Raw genomic sequence first — 17,449 nt, forward strand, 5'->3', positions numbered from 1 at the left:
TGAAGTGGAGCAACCAAGCTGGCTCAGGAGATGGCCCATTGCTCTGCTTCTCTGCCATGCCTGTCACCACAGTAAGTATGGGGGACCTTACCCTTGCTGCCTCCCCACATCAGGCTCCCCACCAGTAATCTCTAAAGCTACATCCCTTGGGGAGGGGGCTTGAGGGAAGCAGTGTATGGGAGGGGGAAGGTAGAGCAGGGGCTGGACTTGGAGAAAGAGTATGGACATCTCCCCAGGACTGCAGGGACTCATGTGCCAGCACCCATGTGCTGGCTGGATTGTGGAACTGCTTGGGCCACATATGGTTCCCTGTCTGTGAGTCTGAGACCTCTGAGTTAAATGAAGGAACCACTTGAGAAGAGGTTTAATGGAGAAGTACTAAACACTGTTTTCAGCATCCATTGCCCAAACAATCACCTACACTTCTAAAATGATGCTCAGGGAGAGAACGGAGTGGTTCCTAGCTACTTTAATTGGAGTCCTAGAGCTAAATCCCTTAAGTCAGGGTTCTCAACTGGGGGGGGGGGGGGTGTCTTCTGTGGGGCCAACAAGTAGAGGGCATTAGACCTGCTGGGACCCAGGAAAGAAAGCCAAAGCCCAGGGCTGCGTGCCCCGCCACCAAGAGATGACAAAGTCTGAGTAACTGAGATTCATGGTGCCCCTTTGTGTCATGGGACTCAGACAATCAGGACCATCCTTAATCATATGCTACATAGGGCACCACTAAATCTGTGGCATTTGGGGCCCTACGCTGCATATGTTGAGAGATGGGATGTTAAGCATCTGTGAGCAGTGTCATGCCCCAGAGGCCCTCCCTTGGGCTCCTCCAGCCCCTATTCTCATCGCCATCATCTCCTCCCTGATGGCTCTGCACCCAGCCTCCCACTCTGCAGGTAATGACAAGTGATGCAAGTGTGGGCCAGAGGTCTCTGGTGGAGCAGGGGCAGCCACACAGCCAGCAGCTGGAGATAAGCAGATGTTTCCCTTTTAAAGTACCACTGCTCTCTGCCTGGCAGCATGGCCACTCTCTGATCCTCTGGCCCATACTCATGCTTTTTGCTGCCTTTACTACTCACCTGCAGCCCGGAGGCATCAGGTGAGTCACCCTCCCTGCCCTGCTCCAGGGATGCCAACTCTCCTGGACCAGACAGATCGGATACCATTGCAGCAAATGGTTTCCAGTCTGGGAGAGTTGGCAACCCTCTTGCGCCCCACAGCTTCTGCCCAAGCAGTCCCCCACCATAAGGCAGCTGCTCTCCCTGTAGGGTCAGGGATGCCAGTGCTGGACAGCATAGGGCATAAGCACTGGTAGGGACAGCCTTGCAGGCAACTGCCATACTTGCTACCCCCTAATATTGGCCCTGGCTGTCACATGAAGTAAAACAATTGTACAGATGAGCCATGGAATTTGTATAGCATGTGGGGGATGGGGGAGGCTCAGAAAGGAAAAGGCTGAGACACACACACACACACACACACGCACGCACACACGCCTTAGATAACATTTTGAAAATGCAGGAAAATATGTCAACCTAACCAGACCACTTTTCCTGGCGGTAGAGTAGAGAATATTAACATAGATCATTGCACCAAAGGAAACTTTTACTGGGCTTTAAATTTGACGGTTATACAAACATTTCTTCATCAGACTAAACAGAAGAGAGGGTATGTCTACACTGAAGAGTTTTTTGGAAAAACAGCCGTTTTTCCGACAAAACTTCACTTACGTCCACACTGCAATCATGTTCATTTAGAAAAAAAAATTGAAAGAACAGAGGGGTTTTCCGACATTGGTAACCCTCTTTCTACAAGGAAGAAGCCGTTTTCCAAAAGTGCTCTTGGACGGGGAAGAGGGAGTTCTTTCACAAGAAGAGAAAAGAGGAAAAAGCACAGGTGGCCACTCCATCCATAATAATCACAGTTTACATGAGAGATAGTGTCCATTCACTGTGGACGCTAGCTTTCAAAAAAGCAGATCACTTTTTCGATGTACTTTGGCTGTGTAGACGCTCTCTTTCGGAAGAAGTTTTTTTGGAACATCTCTACTGGAAAAGCTTCTTCCAAAAGAAGCCTGCAGTCTAGACCTAGCCAGAGAGAAGAGAAAGAAATCACCAGCAGACACAATATCCCGACAGGACACAGCAATTATCCATGGTAGAAATCATCCTTATTTAAATACTGGCAATGTTCTCAGTACTGCTCAAGACAGAATAAAGGAGGAGGGAGGTTGTGGAATCTCCATCACTAGAGATATTTAAGAGTAGGTGAGATAAACATCTATCAGGGATGATCTAGATGGTGCTTGGTCAGGGGACTGGACTCAGTGACCTCTTGAGGTCCAGTGTTCTATGCAAGACTGTCCTTACCTAAAAGAGCTTGAAGTAGGATACTGAGATGATTCCTCTGGCAGAGGTAAGGGATCAGGAATATTTTATATCACATTCATCAGGCAGAATGTAGTGTCATTGGGCTACTGCTGTTATTTTTTTGTTATTCAGGAAGGGTGTAGAATGGAGCCTAATTCCAGCATTCACTTTCTGGTGTAGACTTCAGGTGAATGCTATTGTTGCTCTCACACAATCAGAATCCACTAGAGCTGAAATATTCTCAGATTGCAATGGTGCCTGTGCAGAGTGACATTACTTCAAAAGGTAACTGGTGTAAAAAAGTCCAGTCCCATTGACTTTAAAATAGCTTTGCCAGTTTAGGGTATGGCTGTAAGTTTTTGTTTATTAGTATGGGGTCTGTTTAAATAATATGGGAACAAAACTATCACAGGTGGCTTAGCCCTTGACACAGCAAGCATGTTTTTCTTTAAGTTTAAGCGTGTACATTTAGAGTACTTAAAATGCTTTTAAAACAAATGATAAGAGAGATAGCCTTGTATCTTGAAAGTGCAATTAACCAGTAAGTCTGATGAGATCTGAAACCTACATAATTAACTTCTGCATGCAAGTCTGGAGTTAATTTTCTGTGCATCATCTGTTTTTGTAGAGTGGCTCTGTTTTGATGTTTATCTGTGATGTTTATTTGTAGTGTTTTATTGTTCATGAAATAATAAAATATATTACATACATAAAAGGCAGTCAACAGAAGGCCATATTATGATATTGAATCTTAAGCAGTTCAAACCATTTTTGTCAAAGGAGGAGTTTGGCTCAGAAATTTTTGGTTCAATATAAGTTATTGGAGACATCAAGGTTTGACTGTCCCCTCATGCTGTTTTTAAATTGGTAGAACACCACTAAATTCAGTGGCGATTATTCTGACTTGCATTGATATGAAAGGAGACTCGGGTACTCATTTTGCAGCTTTCACAAAGGCAAACTTCTGTTTAAATCAATGTGGGAATTACCTACCTAAGAAGATCCTGATATATATGATTGCATTTGCTATATGACTATAATAAAGAATCACAGAGAGTCAATTTCTTCTTACACTAAATAAGAAGTCTTTATTATAATGATGAAAATGGTGTTATCCCTATCAATACTTGTCTCTTCTGCCACTCTTTGCCAAGACACTTCCTTCCTGGCTTTGTACTATAGATTTAAAGAAACAGTGCATGTATTTCCTCATCATTTAGGCTCATCATTTAGTAAATCAGCTCCCAGCTCTGTAATTCCTGAGATGTCCACACTGGGAAGGCACTTAGAGCATGTCTTCACTGGCCGTGCCAGCGATTGCTCCTCTGGCATTCAATTTAGCAGGTCTAGATAAGACCCATAAATCAAATACTGAGGGCAGCTCAGGCCGGCAGTTGTACTCCTCAGAGTTGCAAGGAGTAAGGGAAGCCAATGGAAGCATTTTGCTCCTGTCAGCCTCCCTCCATGAAAACTGCACCAACCTCGGGTTGAGGCAAGCGGACTCCAGCTATGAATTTTACACAGCTGGAGTTGCACACCTTATCCTGACCTTCAAGACCTAGCATAGACCTGGCCGCTGTGCACACTAGCTCCAGAGTGGCAGCGATCAAGTAAACAAGCTTGATGAGAAGTGTAGAGATTCTGGATACAGTGCAGGGGTGCCAGTGTGGGAGCTGTGGTATACTATAGTGCTGTGACTGGCCTCTGGTTCTTCTTCCTCAATGCCCACTCTCACATCTCTGGTTATCCCTTTGAACTCTATTACGCTGCCTTTAGTTGAGCAACCCTCAGGCCCACCCTTTGCATTCCTTTGGATTTTTGAAAGTCCTCTTCCTGTCTGCCTGGCGACACATGGGGTACGTCTAGACTGCATCCCTCTATCGGCAGAGGGATGCAGATTAGGCAGGTCGACATTGCAAATGAGGCAGGGATTTAAATACCCCGTGCCTAATTTGCATAAAAATGGCCACTGCGTTTTGCCGACTCAGCACTTTGTTGGCAAAAAGTGGCAGACTAGAGGGGGATCTGTTGAGAAAGAAAGCCTTTTTCGACAGATCCCTTATGCCTCCTGAAAAGTACAGGAAGAGAGTCCTCGTTTGCAACTTCCTGAACAAGCCGGTGTTCTGAAAGGTGTGTGTGTCATGCACCTTTCCAGACCAGCCTGCACAATCAAACCCTGGCTTTGCTTTAAGTTAGGGTAAAATAAAATAAAAAAGTGCCGATACTCCGGGGCAAAGTTGTTGAACAAAACAAAAAAAAATGCGGTTGTGGGTTGTGGCCCCTTTAACACACATAGATTCGTCGAGCTGGAAGAGACCTCAGGAGGTCAACAAGTCCAGCCCCCTACCCAAGGCAGGACCAATCCCAACTAAATCAACCCAACCAGGGCTTAAAAACCTCCCTAGGTAACCCATTCCAGCACTTTACCACCCTCCTAGTGAAATAGTTTTTCCTACTATCCAACCTGGACCTCTCCCACCACAACTTGAGACCATTGCTCCTTGTTCTGCCATCTGTCACTACTGAGAACTGTCTCTCTCCATCCTCTTCGGAACCTCCCTTCAGGAAGTTGAAGGCTGCTATCAAATCCCCCTCGCTCTTCTCTTCTGCAGACTAAATAAACCCAAATCCCCCAGTCTCTCCTCAGAGATCATGCGCTCCAGCCCCTTAATCATTTTGGTCGCCCTCGCTGGACCCTTTCCAATGCATCCACATCCTTTTTGTAGTGAGGGGCCCAGAACTGGACACAATACTCCAGATGTGGCCTCACCAAAACCAAATAAAGGGGAATAATCACTTTTCTGGATCTGCTGGCAATGCTCCTCCTAATGCACTCTAATATGCCATTAGTCCTCTTGGCTATAAGGGCACACTATTGACTTATATCCAGCTTCTCATCCTCTGTAAGCCCCCTGGAGAAGCATAGAGAAATATCCCTTTCAGTTAATGTACTAGTCCACTGCCAGAGTTGGAATATGCATGCTATTTTCCCCCTTCCTCCCTTCCACACCCACAATTAGGGAAGCCCCTGTGCAAAACCATCCACAATTTCACACACGTCACCCAGAGTCACTGTTTTTTGGAGCAGGATGCAATTGATGGTCCTGCACACTTCCAACAACAGGACTCCAATGGACACCTTTCCCACTCCAAACTGATTGATGAATTAATTTCTAGAGTAGCCAGTTTCAACAGCATAATTGCCACATGCTTCTCTACTAGCAAGGCAGCTCTCATTCTGATATCCTTGCACTCATCACACAGCCCAATGAAAATGGCCTTCCTCATCCAAAAGTTCTGCAGCCACTGCTCCTCATCCCAGGCTTGCATAACAATATGATCCCATCACACACTGCTTGTTTCACAAGCCCAAAAATGGCATTCCACTGTGGTCAGCACCACCATAAATGCCACAAGAAATCTTGTGTCATATTTTCGCTGTGTGCAAGCTCAGAGTGTCTGATTATTCATCATCATTTTGCAGCTTAAGGAATAACTTGGCTACCATTCATGATGGATTAGTGAAACCCATCAGCATTTTCTTCAATTGTTTGCAATCTATTCCTACAGACTGAAGATGCAGAGCACACAGCACAAAAGCCATTGAAAGATGGCACGAAATGTGACAGAAGCCCTGTGGTTGCTGGGCTGTAAAGTTATGCACCGCAGGGCAGTGAGATAGGACCCAGGATGCCCTGCAACACCTGCCTCACCTTCCCAAAAGCCTCCACTGCAGAATGGGAAGTAGTGCTCTGTGGGACAGCAGCCCAGAATGCACCACTCTGCGGCTGTGTCTAGACTACACAGTTCTTCCAATTTTGCCATTTGTGTAGCTTTTTCCACTTCTTTTTTTGGAAAAGGCTTTTCCAACACTTGGTCCATCTACCCTGGGCCAAATATCAGGAAAAACTCCTTTTTCAGAACATCTCTTCTCCTTTGTAAAACAAGGTTTACAGGGATGCTGAAACAACACATCTGTTCTTCCAAAAAAATTTGGAAGAGCAGGCGCATTCCTTGGACGCAGCAGAGTTTTTCCTGGGATATCTCTGAAGTCGAGAAAGACCCTGAATGCTGCTGCAAGTGTCTCAAATATAATTAAGCTACTGTGGTGGCAGCTAACTGCGTGGACACACATCAGGGATTTCACTGCTGCGCTCTGTGAGCAGCGCTATAACTGACAGCACTTTAGATCAGACAATGTAGACAAAGCCTTCCTGTAAGGACAAAATAAAATAAAAGGACAAAGAAAATATGAAGTAAAAACTGTAGGGCATTTGGTTCTTCATTAGCAATTCACTCCTTGGCAGACTGAAGATTCAGTATTCTGTCATGATGAAACACAGAACAATCCATGATGTGTATTTGAAGAAAAGCCAGTCAACGTAAGTGAATATTCATAAAGACAAAAGCACATTCTGGAAGCTACTGCAGCACAGACATAGCAAATAGAATCTATTGCAAAACCCTAGGATCTCTGTCATATAGTCCAAGCTGTAAATAAGATCCTTAGAATGGGACATTAGGTAGGTACCTGGGTGAATCATTATTATTTGTGTGGCTGTCAAAACTACTATGGGCTAGTGAAAATTACATTTGTGACATTTTTTGTAAATAACGATGTGTGTCATCATGTGCTTCAAGAATCAAAAATAGCAACTTTTTTTTTCCCCCAAAGAGGACACAAATGTCAGGAATTTATCTGCATAGTCTACCAATGAATTTTATTCTGGTCCATCCCTCCATCCTGGTTCCCTTCATGGATCTTCTAATGGACTGCAGTCCTAATCTCAAGTTCCTCATAAAGGTGACTTGCAAATAAGAGAGGAAGAGGAGGGTTTTTTTATTCTTTGACATATAGAGAGATAGCCTGAAATATTTTGGTTTTGATTTTAAAAGTTGTTTTCCCCTCCAGTTTGTACATTCAAAATTAAGGTCTTGAGTAAAAATTTCAAATGCAGCTAAAAGTTCATCTATGCTTCCGTAAAAAACAGCAAAATCTCTACATCTCAGAGCCTAGATCAATTGACTTCAGCTTGCAGAACTAAAAATTGCAGTGTGATGTTTGGACTTGGACTGGAGTCTGAGCACAGAGACCCTCCCCAGTCATGGGGCTTCAGCACTCAGGTTCCAGCCTGAACCCAAGCAACCACATTGCAGTACTTAGCCCTGCAGCCTGTGCCCTGCCAGCCCAGGTCAGCTGAGCCAGGCCAGCCACAGCCATGCTATGGGTCTTTTGTTGCAATATAAATATGTCTTAGGGGCATGTCTACTCAGCAGGGCTGAAGCTGAAATAAGCTATGCAACTTGAGCTAAGTCAATTACGCAACTTATGTAGAAATAGCACCAAACGCCGAAATAAGCTATCTACACAGCAGGAAGTCTGAGTTAGAGCACTCTTCCCCTGACTTTCCTTACTCCTCCTAAAATGAGGGTTACAGGAGTCGGAGTAAGAAGTCCTCCAGCTCGACATTATTTCAACATTATGTCAAAATAACTGCTTGCTGCATAGACATGGACTATGTTATTTTGGAATAACATCAGTTATTCTGAAATAACGCTCCCATGTAGACATACCTTCTGATAAGTCACTTAGGCTAAGTTCCATTTTCAAAAATGACAGTCTGTAAGGAACCTAAAGATCATTGAACGTCGATGAAACTTAGGCTCCTAAATCACTTAGGGCCCGGATTTCAAAATTGTTGAGGCGGGTTAGATGTACCACTCCCATTCAATTCAGCATTTTAATATCATATTTGTGTGTGTGTCTGATTTCCTTTTAAATCCTTTTTCGATGACAGCTTTCGTTATTGGGCCTTGAACACCTGGAAAAATTGTATTCCTTATCAATTCTGAAAAATTCTATGCCCAAATGCAGAACTAGCCAGATGATGATATAAGTACCACAAAAGTGAAACCTGATTAGTGAGAGGAGAAAGTCATTTTTATTCTGACTGTTTAAAACTTTGATATTTGTTGGTTGTTTGTTGTTGTTGATGATCACAGTTAGGAGAAAACCTGTGCAAAGAATTCACCATCCCAGTGCATATTTAAATTGTCGAGTAAAAAACAAAACCCAAAACATGTGCTTGCTGCTATTTGTAAGGTGAAAAACAGACAGGATTTTAAAAGCAAACAAATCCCCCATCCCTTAAGGCCTTCTTTATATAGTATATAGATTCAGAAAAAAGGAGGACCTGGCACAAAGGTTTTTTTCCTTTTACAGGTCACATTTAACAATTTAGTCTTCACATTGCTCTGGCAAAACACATCAATGTCTTGAGCTGACTATGTACTCTAGTGCTGACAAGCAGCACAACCTGCTTTTCCCAGTTGTGTCAGTCACCTGTTGAGCTGAGGTTGCCAGCTGTGCCAAACTGTGTAGTGGTGTGTAGTTTGACATATGGGGACCAGAATGAAGCCAGAGTCATTTGTGAACAGATTTCCAAAGGTATGCAGGTTCCAGAAGATGCTGATAGGTGCCGTGTAGGATTTTGAAAAGCATCAAGGAGCTGAATTCCCATTTACATCAATGGAACCCACAGACCCAGTTAAACTCTTTATAAACATCCTCAGCTTTGGACAAATAAGTGAGTGGGAAAAGAAAAAAAAATGTGTAGCATTGCCATTCTGTTAGTTTTCCACAGTTTTCCAAAGTTCCTGAAGTTAATAAAGTTCCAGAATGGGAAAAGGACAAGGACACATTTTTAAACCAGAAAAAGCAAAATGAAAGACATCAACCTGGACATAATTTACTTTTTTGCACTCAATGACAAGAAGAGAAGATACATTTTTTTAAAAAAAAATCAAAATCCCACCCCCTCACAAAAAATGTAATGCAAAAGGGTTTTTTTTTGCGGGGTGTGGGGGAGCAAAATTGGTTCCATTTCAGGCCCTAAATATGGAGACAACTTCAAAACACTGAATTTTGAGTAAAACACTTTTTTCCATTTCCTATCTGTTCTGTTTGCCAGGCAGGCACTGTGTGGGGCGAGCACAGGAACTGTTTATATTTGTGAGAGACTCGTTTCAAGGAATGTATAGTTTCTAATGTGCTGCTATGTCTAAGGTGGGAGCTATGTGCTTGATGTAACCCTTCTTCTCAATAAATGTGCCATGCAGACATGGGTAAATTCTCTGGTTTGACATTTTTCACTGACAGCAAAAAATAATCAGCTCCACTGGGAGCCATTCAAGATCCATGACGGATGAGTCAGGGAGAAGAGAGAGAGGGATAGGGATAGGTCTCGAACCCCTGACTGTCCAGCAGTACCTTCATTAGTATTTTAGTGTATTCAACAGAGCTGATTACATGTATTCCTCAGTAACAATGACATACCTACAGTAGGCATGTATGATCAAACAAACCATACTTCCAGTCATTTTTTTTTAATTGTATCCTTTGGTATATATGGTTGTGACTATTTTCTTCCACTATTTGATCTGAGGAAGTGGGTCTGGCCCATGAAAGCTCATCACCTAATAAACCATCTTGTTAGTCTTTAAAGTGCTACATAGTCCTGTATTTTGTTCCAGTCTGTACTGTAACACCAATTACACAAGTGTGACACTGGCAGGCCAGAAGCCAACTCTTGCCCATGCTGTAGGTATTAGTTAAGAACTGGCAAATGTATAACTAGAGACCAGACCAGTTCATCTCTGTGTTCATTTTGCTCCAAATACTTTCACACACAAATGAGTTATTAGTCTTACAAGAATGTGTTTAGACATTATGAAATGCTTGTAAATTGCTGTGTGCATTAATCTCACTTGTAATGTTGGTCTTTCCTATTGTAAGACATAGGTAAGTACTGCTTTATAACTTTGAAAATGTTTGCTCTGAATTTATGAAGCCAGGCAGGCACAGGAATCATCCTTCCCACCCATTCAGAATGATTACCAAAAACAAAAGGGCCATCAAGAAACATTGCAAGGATTGGTTAATGGCTCTGTCGCATCTTGGAAATGTTACATTCAAGGAAACTTGTCCTTTGCACTTGGAAGTTGAATGAGGGAAATAAAAGTCACAGGAAAATTTTCCATCTCTCTTTGCTGTTTGAACTCTGACAGGGCCAGACACTATACTGTGTCTGCTATGAACGACACTTTGAATTGACACTCTGTCACTCTTAGGAGTGAATGGATAACTCATTGTGTGTACATTTGCTTGCTTTAACCTGCAATTTTTTCTTTTTCCTAGTTAATAAACCTTCAGATAATTTATTACAGGACTAGGTACAGGTGATATTTTTGTGTAAGATCTAGGGAACCAATTGATCTGGCATAAGTGACTAGGCTCTTGGTATTGGAAGCAGCCTGAATATTGTGTGTAAGTGACCATTTATATTTATTGCAAGTCCAGTTTGTCTGGGTGGCAAGATAGTCTGGGAGAGCCTAAGGAGACTGTCTGTGACTCTGTGGTAAGGACTGTCATAGCGATCCAGGAGAGCACTGGCTTGGTGAAATTTAACTGGAGAACACACCTGTGTCTGCCCTATTTTTAACCATCTACCCTGAGGTAGGCACTCATAGTCATGAGCCACGCCGAGAATATGAACCCCAAGAAAGAAAGAGTGATTATGTAAAGGAGGAGGGCTGCTCTCTAATAATTTATGGATACTACACATTGACCAGGTTATTAGAATATTTACTGTACAGGTTAGTTGAAGAGCAGACTACTGGAAAAACAAGCAAACAAGAACAATGACTCCAAACACTTTGAAGGATGTTGTTACATTAAGGGAGAGCAATTGGCCCCAAAACAGGTTGGCTCAGCCTCCCAGAAGCTCACCAAACTGCATTTGGGAAGTGGCTCAAAGCCCAGTGTAACAGGTTCAGTCCCATCTGTGAGCGCGCCATAACCTGATTGGCTGTAGTCCAGGCTGCCCTTCTACCCTGCTCAGAGGACCTCTCCACTGCTCCTGCTGCTGGCCAGGGTGCTGAAAGGCCTTCAGCAGGCAGGTCAGACTCTGTCTGCCCCATCACACCCAGAAAACAAAGAAAAAAGAGTTCTGGATAAAAGTCTCTCTCCCTAGACAGGGGGAACAGTGTGTAGTAGGAGCTCATTGCAGAGAGCACACCACACAACCCCCTGGAGGGGCTGAGGAAGCTAGACCTTCCTAGGCTGCTTTCACAGTCATGGAGTTGTTAACCTTTTGTTATTTTATATCCTTTTTTTCTTACATGATGCTTTGATCCTATTGTTAAGATGAAACAATGCTTTGGTTTTAGGAAGAATGGTCACTAAATTTACCATTGGTCACAGACTCCCAAAGGGAAGAATTACAGGTTCTGAAACCAGTCAGGCCAGCATAATCAATGTACAGAGCACTGTAACCCAGGACCAGTCTAAGGTCTTGTCTACACTACAGTTTTATTGACCAACCTCAGCTTTTGGCAACAAAGCAGTGGAGGTGTGCACACTACAGCGTTCCTCCTGCCAACGTAACTCTTCTACTTTGCCAACGTAACAAAAGCACCTCAGCAGGAACCATATAAATGTTTGATGCAATGTCAATGTAGATACTCTTTCTGGCTGACTATGCCATCTCCAGGCAGCAAACACTCTCCCATGTGGAATACACTGGAGCGGTTTCATTGGCTGGCTCTGTGAGGAGAGGAGACTGTGCAGCCCCAGCTCCACTCCAGCAGTAGGAGCTTGGATGCCGATGGAAGATTGCTCATGGCATTCTGGATAAGGGCTACAAACAGGACATACATCAGTGCCATGAGATGATGGAGGAGCTGAGGCAGGCATAGAGTGTCAAATCATCTCTCTGTTGCTGCTCCAAAGATATGCCACTTCGCTAAGGGCGGGCCCAGTTCCTTATGGGAGACCCCCACCTCCATTGATACTTTGAGGGGTGGGACTGGTAACACCAGTCAGTATACTCAACCCAAATAACAAAGTGATGGACAAGGAAGTGAAATTGGAGGATGAAATGAAAGAAGCGATAGAGTTGTTTGGTACCATAGCAAGTTGTCTGATACCATGCCAATGCTTTTTTCAACTCTAGAGTATCTGAGACAGACCCAGTACTCTGTGTCTTGTGTGCATGATGCAGGAGAGCTCTGGAAAGTGCTTGTTATGAGTTGATACTGCTTGGTTTTAAAGCTCTCTGTTGCTTTGTTACGTGCTAAAAGTAGATTAACGGATAGAATTATACGAGTCTAGCTGGGTTTGCACCAGCTTCACATTCCCCTGTGCAGCTACCTGTAGGAAAGGGTGCTAATGCACATCGAGATTGCACAGGAATCCTCCAGAGGCTGAACTCACTAGGTGTAGGGCGTGTGCCAAGCTGTGTGATTACGAAGGACGGTGAGAAAAAAATGTAATTTTATGATGATGATTCAATGGTGTGATTGCTCTCAAGTCTTTGTTTATTGTGGTTCCACGTATGTGGCCTTAGGGATTTCAAGGATAAAGAAGCAAGCTAGCATACGCAAGGAGGACATGTTTTGAGTGGTACTCCAATCCTGATGCCGCATATGGAGAGAGACAATTAATAAAAAATTTAAAATAAAGAGCCAAAATAAAAATCCCAAATATTCCTTGCATCTTTCCAACTCGGCACAGTCTACCCCGTTCACTTTCCCCTTCTAGACAGCTTCCCAAATGATAGCTGGATTCACACACAGCTTTGCAAGCCTCCACCAAGAGAGTGCTCCACTCTGTTATGTCCATTTCAAGAAAGCATTTTCTGTATGTTGGTTACTGCTGTTTAATTAAAAAAACTCTCTAAAAGATAATCCATCTTTACTGGTCTCCTGCACATGGTAGTTGCTGCTGAAATGAATACACAGGGGCTACTGGCACATTTGCAGACTACAAATCATGGTCATCAATGCTTCCATGCAAGGCAGCAAGTTAACAGGGCCTGGCAGAATGCTTATAGAAAGATTCATTACTGGAGCTCATTGTCAATATGGTGTCTAAAAGGCGCCTTGATTTTAAATAGCCCTCCCCCCATTGTACTCTTCTAATATCCCTAGTATCTGGCCATTCAAAATCAGCTGCCAGGCAATCAGCCTCCATGTTGCACCCTGGGTAAACTTTTCACCCTTATCTTGGCCAATATGATGCAGCCCACAGTAGGCTGCTATGACCAGTGTCCCCGGTAAGCTGTGCATTTGTGTGGCCACTCAGCAGAGTTTCAAATAAGTTTAATAAAGAGAAATGCAAAGTGCTCCACTTGGGAAGGAACAATCAGTTCCATACATACAAGATGGGAAGCGACTGTCCAGGAAGGAGCATGGTGGAAAGGGATCTAGGGGTCATAGTGGACCACTAGTTGAATATGAGTCAACAGTGTGATGCTGTTGCAAAAAAAGCAAATATGATTCTAGGTTGTATCAACAGGTGTGTTGTAAGCAAAACTCGTGAAGTCATTCTGCCGCTCTACTCTGCACTAGTTAGGCCTCAGCTGGAGTACTGTGTCCAGTTCTGGGCGCCACATTTCAAGAAAGATGTGGAGAAATTGGAAAGGGTACAGAGAAGAGCGACAAGAATGATTAAAGGTCTAGAGAACATGATCTATGAAGCCAGGCTTCATGAACTGGGCTTGTTTAGTTTGGAAAAAAGAAGATTAAGGGGGGACATGATAGCGGTTTTCAAATATCTAAAAGGGAAGGAGAAGGAGAAGGAAGAAGGAGAAAATTTGTTCCTCTTGGTTTCTGAGGACAGGACAAGGAGTAATGGGCTTAAAGTGCAGCAAGAGAGGTTTAGATTGGACATTAGGAAAAAATTCCTAACTGTCAGGGTGGTCAAATATTGGAATAAATTGCCAAGGGAGGTGGTGGAATCTCCCTCTCTGGAGATATTTAAGAACAGGTTAGATAGACATCTGTCAGGGATGGTGTAGACGGAGCTTGGTCCCGCCTTGAGGGCGGGGGGCTGGACTTGATGACCTCTCGAGGTCCCTTCCAGTCCTACGATTCTATGATTCTATGAAATGTTGCCAGTTGATAAGCAGAGCACCCAAGGCACTTTTTGTTTGTTTGTTTCTGTTGGTGGTGCGTATTCAGAGATGCCTCAGTGCACTTAAAATGTACATGGATGAAAAAATTCTTCCATAGATGGAAAACATTACAGGGAACATTGGCTAGGACCTTGGGAATATTCTCCTCTGTCTAACCTGCCAGAGAGGCAGCACCAGTGAGTTTTTAATCTGCCAGCCACACATTTAATGGTCATTCTGCACCTGCTTAGCCTCTTGTGAAGCACTCCTTGCTGCCATCTCAGTTTCCCATGTAAGGCTTCAAAAGCCATGGGAGTAAGGGGTACACTGGGTCTCCCAGGATCATTATGGCATTCCAACATTCTGCCCCCCCCCCCCTCCCCTCTGCCCCTGCATTAGAATCTTCTGGTCTGGAAAGAAAGTCCCTGCTTGCAGCTTTCTGTATAGATCAGTGTACCTGAAGATGTGTGTGTCATGCACCTTCCTGAAACACCCCAAATTGAGATCAGTAAAAATCATGGCAATACACAAGTGCCTATGGTACCATAGAGAAGTACCCCTTTTTACTGATGTAATCCATCACAAGGTGGTCTGGGCCCAAAACTGAGATAGGCATGCCCCACTGAAGTTAGAGAATCCCTTTGTTGCAAAGCCATCTGCTATTTCATGCACCTTTTCCAGAGTCACAGTCCTTCATAGCAGGGTGCAATTAACGGCCTTGTACACTTGCATGAATGCAACCACCACAGTGACCTTCGTGCCTCCGAACTCATTTGCAACTGGCCAGTGGCACGTTGGAGTTGCCAGTTTCCACACAGTGATGGCCTCAGGTTTCTCCACCAAGAGGGCAGCTCTCATTTTGGTGTCCTTGGCCCACAATGCCAGGGCAAGCTCTGCACATGGTTCCAGGAAAGTGGTTTTCCACATCTAAAAGTTCTGTAACCACTGCTCATCATCCCAGGCCTGCATAATGGTGAGATTCCCCCCCCCCCCCCCCCCCGTGATTGTATCATGAGTCCAAAAGTGATGCTCCACTGTTTGAAGCTGCTCCATGTTTGCCAAAAAGAACCTTGAATTATTTCTTTCTGTGGCACAGAGCAGGGCCAGCACCACAGACTCCTGCACAGATTCAAAGCTCATGGAAGAATACATGATCTGCCTTGTTGTATCCACAATGCTGACCATAAGACTATAGAGCAGTGCAGGGTTCCTGCCTTCAGGCAGATATTGGGGATAGGCAGTATACTGAGGTGGGTGAAAAATATTCGGGAGCCCACGGAATGATGGGACAGGAAAAACTGCATCATTTGACTTTGAGCCTGTACCCATGATACCCTGTGATTCATTCTGCCTTCCCACAACTTCTAGCTGCATACGGTGATGAGCTGCATAGTGGGATAGCTAGCCACAGTGCACTGTTCTCACTGTCAGGGCCAGACCAACTCTGGACATGGTCCACTGACACAAGGAGAGCTGTGCTGTAATTCTAGCGGTTTCTGGTTGAGCCTCGGTGTAACTTGCATCTGCTTAACTATAGTGTAGACATAGCCTCGCTGCTCTGAGGCTAACAGACTCGCTGAGCCCCTGGGCAAGGAGGGGGGGCCAGCTCCAAGCTCACAGAACGGGTGGGGCCTCAGTGGCCGCAGCAGGTGGGAGCCATAGACCCTTTGGAATTGCTGGGCAGTTGCCCCCATTCCTCTTTATTCCCCTGTCAGAGGGCCTGCCTCAGAATGACAGAAAGGTGAGATTCCAACCAATGTTTTTACCTTTCCTGAACCCTCAGACCTGTGGGGCTGCACTCAGAGAAACTGATGAAGGAATCAGAGGTGCAGCTAATCCTGTACCCAGGACACCTTAGACCTGTCATTGTCCTTGTATTTTATTCATTTGATATTTTCTGAAACACAGTCATCTCCATGTAGGGCTTTCCCCACACAAACACCAAGCTTATTTTATAGACGGATAACATGTCATGAGATTATATGCTCAATTAAAACTCAGAGGAAACACATATTGGTATGGCATAAGTTGACATGAGGTGTCATTCACTTCAACTGTCTTGTATCTCTAGGGATTCGGAGTTGTCTATTATAGCCTGTTTCACTGTAAGCCTGTCTATGTCCAGCGGTATGGGACACTTGTCATCTTCCTGTCAACAAAACTTATTAAAGGTTTAGGGGGAAAGAACTGCTTCCCCCCTGCCTTGTAGTTTCTTCAATGCAGCAAATTCTCTTTTTTGGATCTGCTTTTTTTCAGAGATAAAAGCCTTTAGCTACAAAAGCTGCTCCCTTGAACTAAATGCCCTTTTGCTGTTGGGAATGCCAAAAATAAGACTTTTATATTTAAGAAATGTGTTTCAAAATGCTGTAACTCAGATATTATAATTTAATAACTTATATTCATTGGCTCCCTGCTTATGCCATAGCCCGTCTTCCTCTTGTTTTAGTTTTGGGGCGGTTAGAATTAGAAGGCTCATGCCTTAGAGAACAGCACAGAGAAAACATGGAGATTGGGGCTTTCAACAGAATAGCAGTTAAAAAGCATATAATTGTAGTTGCAGTCATATCTATAAAAGGGATATTGAGGGCCCCTGCTATGAATGTTCATTTACAAAGTTTCAAGCTGTGATGGTGTAGCTGTGAATTTCATTTCACTGTTTTCAAAGTGCCACATTCATAATCTGTGAGAATGGGTGACTAACCACATATGAAGTTACAAGATCAGAGGCAGCTAAATATTATATATATATATATATATATATATATATATATATATATATACACACACACACACACACACACACACCCCTCTTATTTTCTTGTAATGCATGAAAGGTTAGGAAGTATAGAGCTGCAGAAAAAATGGGAAGTGTCATCATCATGATTTAGAACTGTAACCAGAGTCCTACACCTTGACGTTCTTCGTGCAATTCGAGAAGCTTTTAGCACTTCAGGAAGGACCTGTTTGCTATCACTATACAGCAGGTATTCATCAGCACATTACTCAGCAAATACTACTTCAGGAACTGCCAGGTGTTCAGAAGTATCAACTCGTGCAGCTGTATTTGCAATGTATGCTCCCCAGGGGAGCAGAATCATCAACAGGATGATAATGCAATCTCTTAATATC

At 43.8% G+C, this 17,449-nt stretch overlaps 1 long non-coding RNA gene across 2 annotated transcripts in view; it reads right to left on the bottom strand.

The window, feature by feature from the left end:
- Positions 1 to 17,449, bottom strand: part of LOC112545969 (uncharacterized) — a 406,153-nt gene that overhangs the window by 289,258 nt on the left and 99,446 nt on the right. The gene's annotated exons all lie outside the window — the stretch shown is intronic.

This window comes from Pelodiscus sinensis, chromosome 2 (genome assembly GCF_049634645.1).
Source record: "Pelodiscus sinensis isolate JC-2024 chromosome 2, ASM4963464v1, whole genome shotgun sequence".
Classification (NCBI taxonomy): Eukaryota; Metazoa; Chordata; order Testudines; family Trionychidae; genus Pelodiscus; species Pelodiscus sinensis.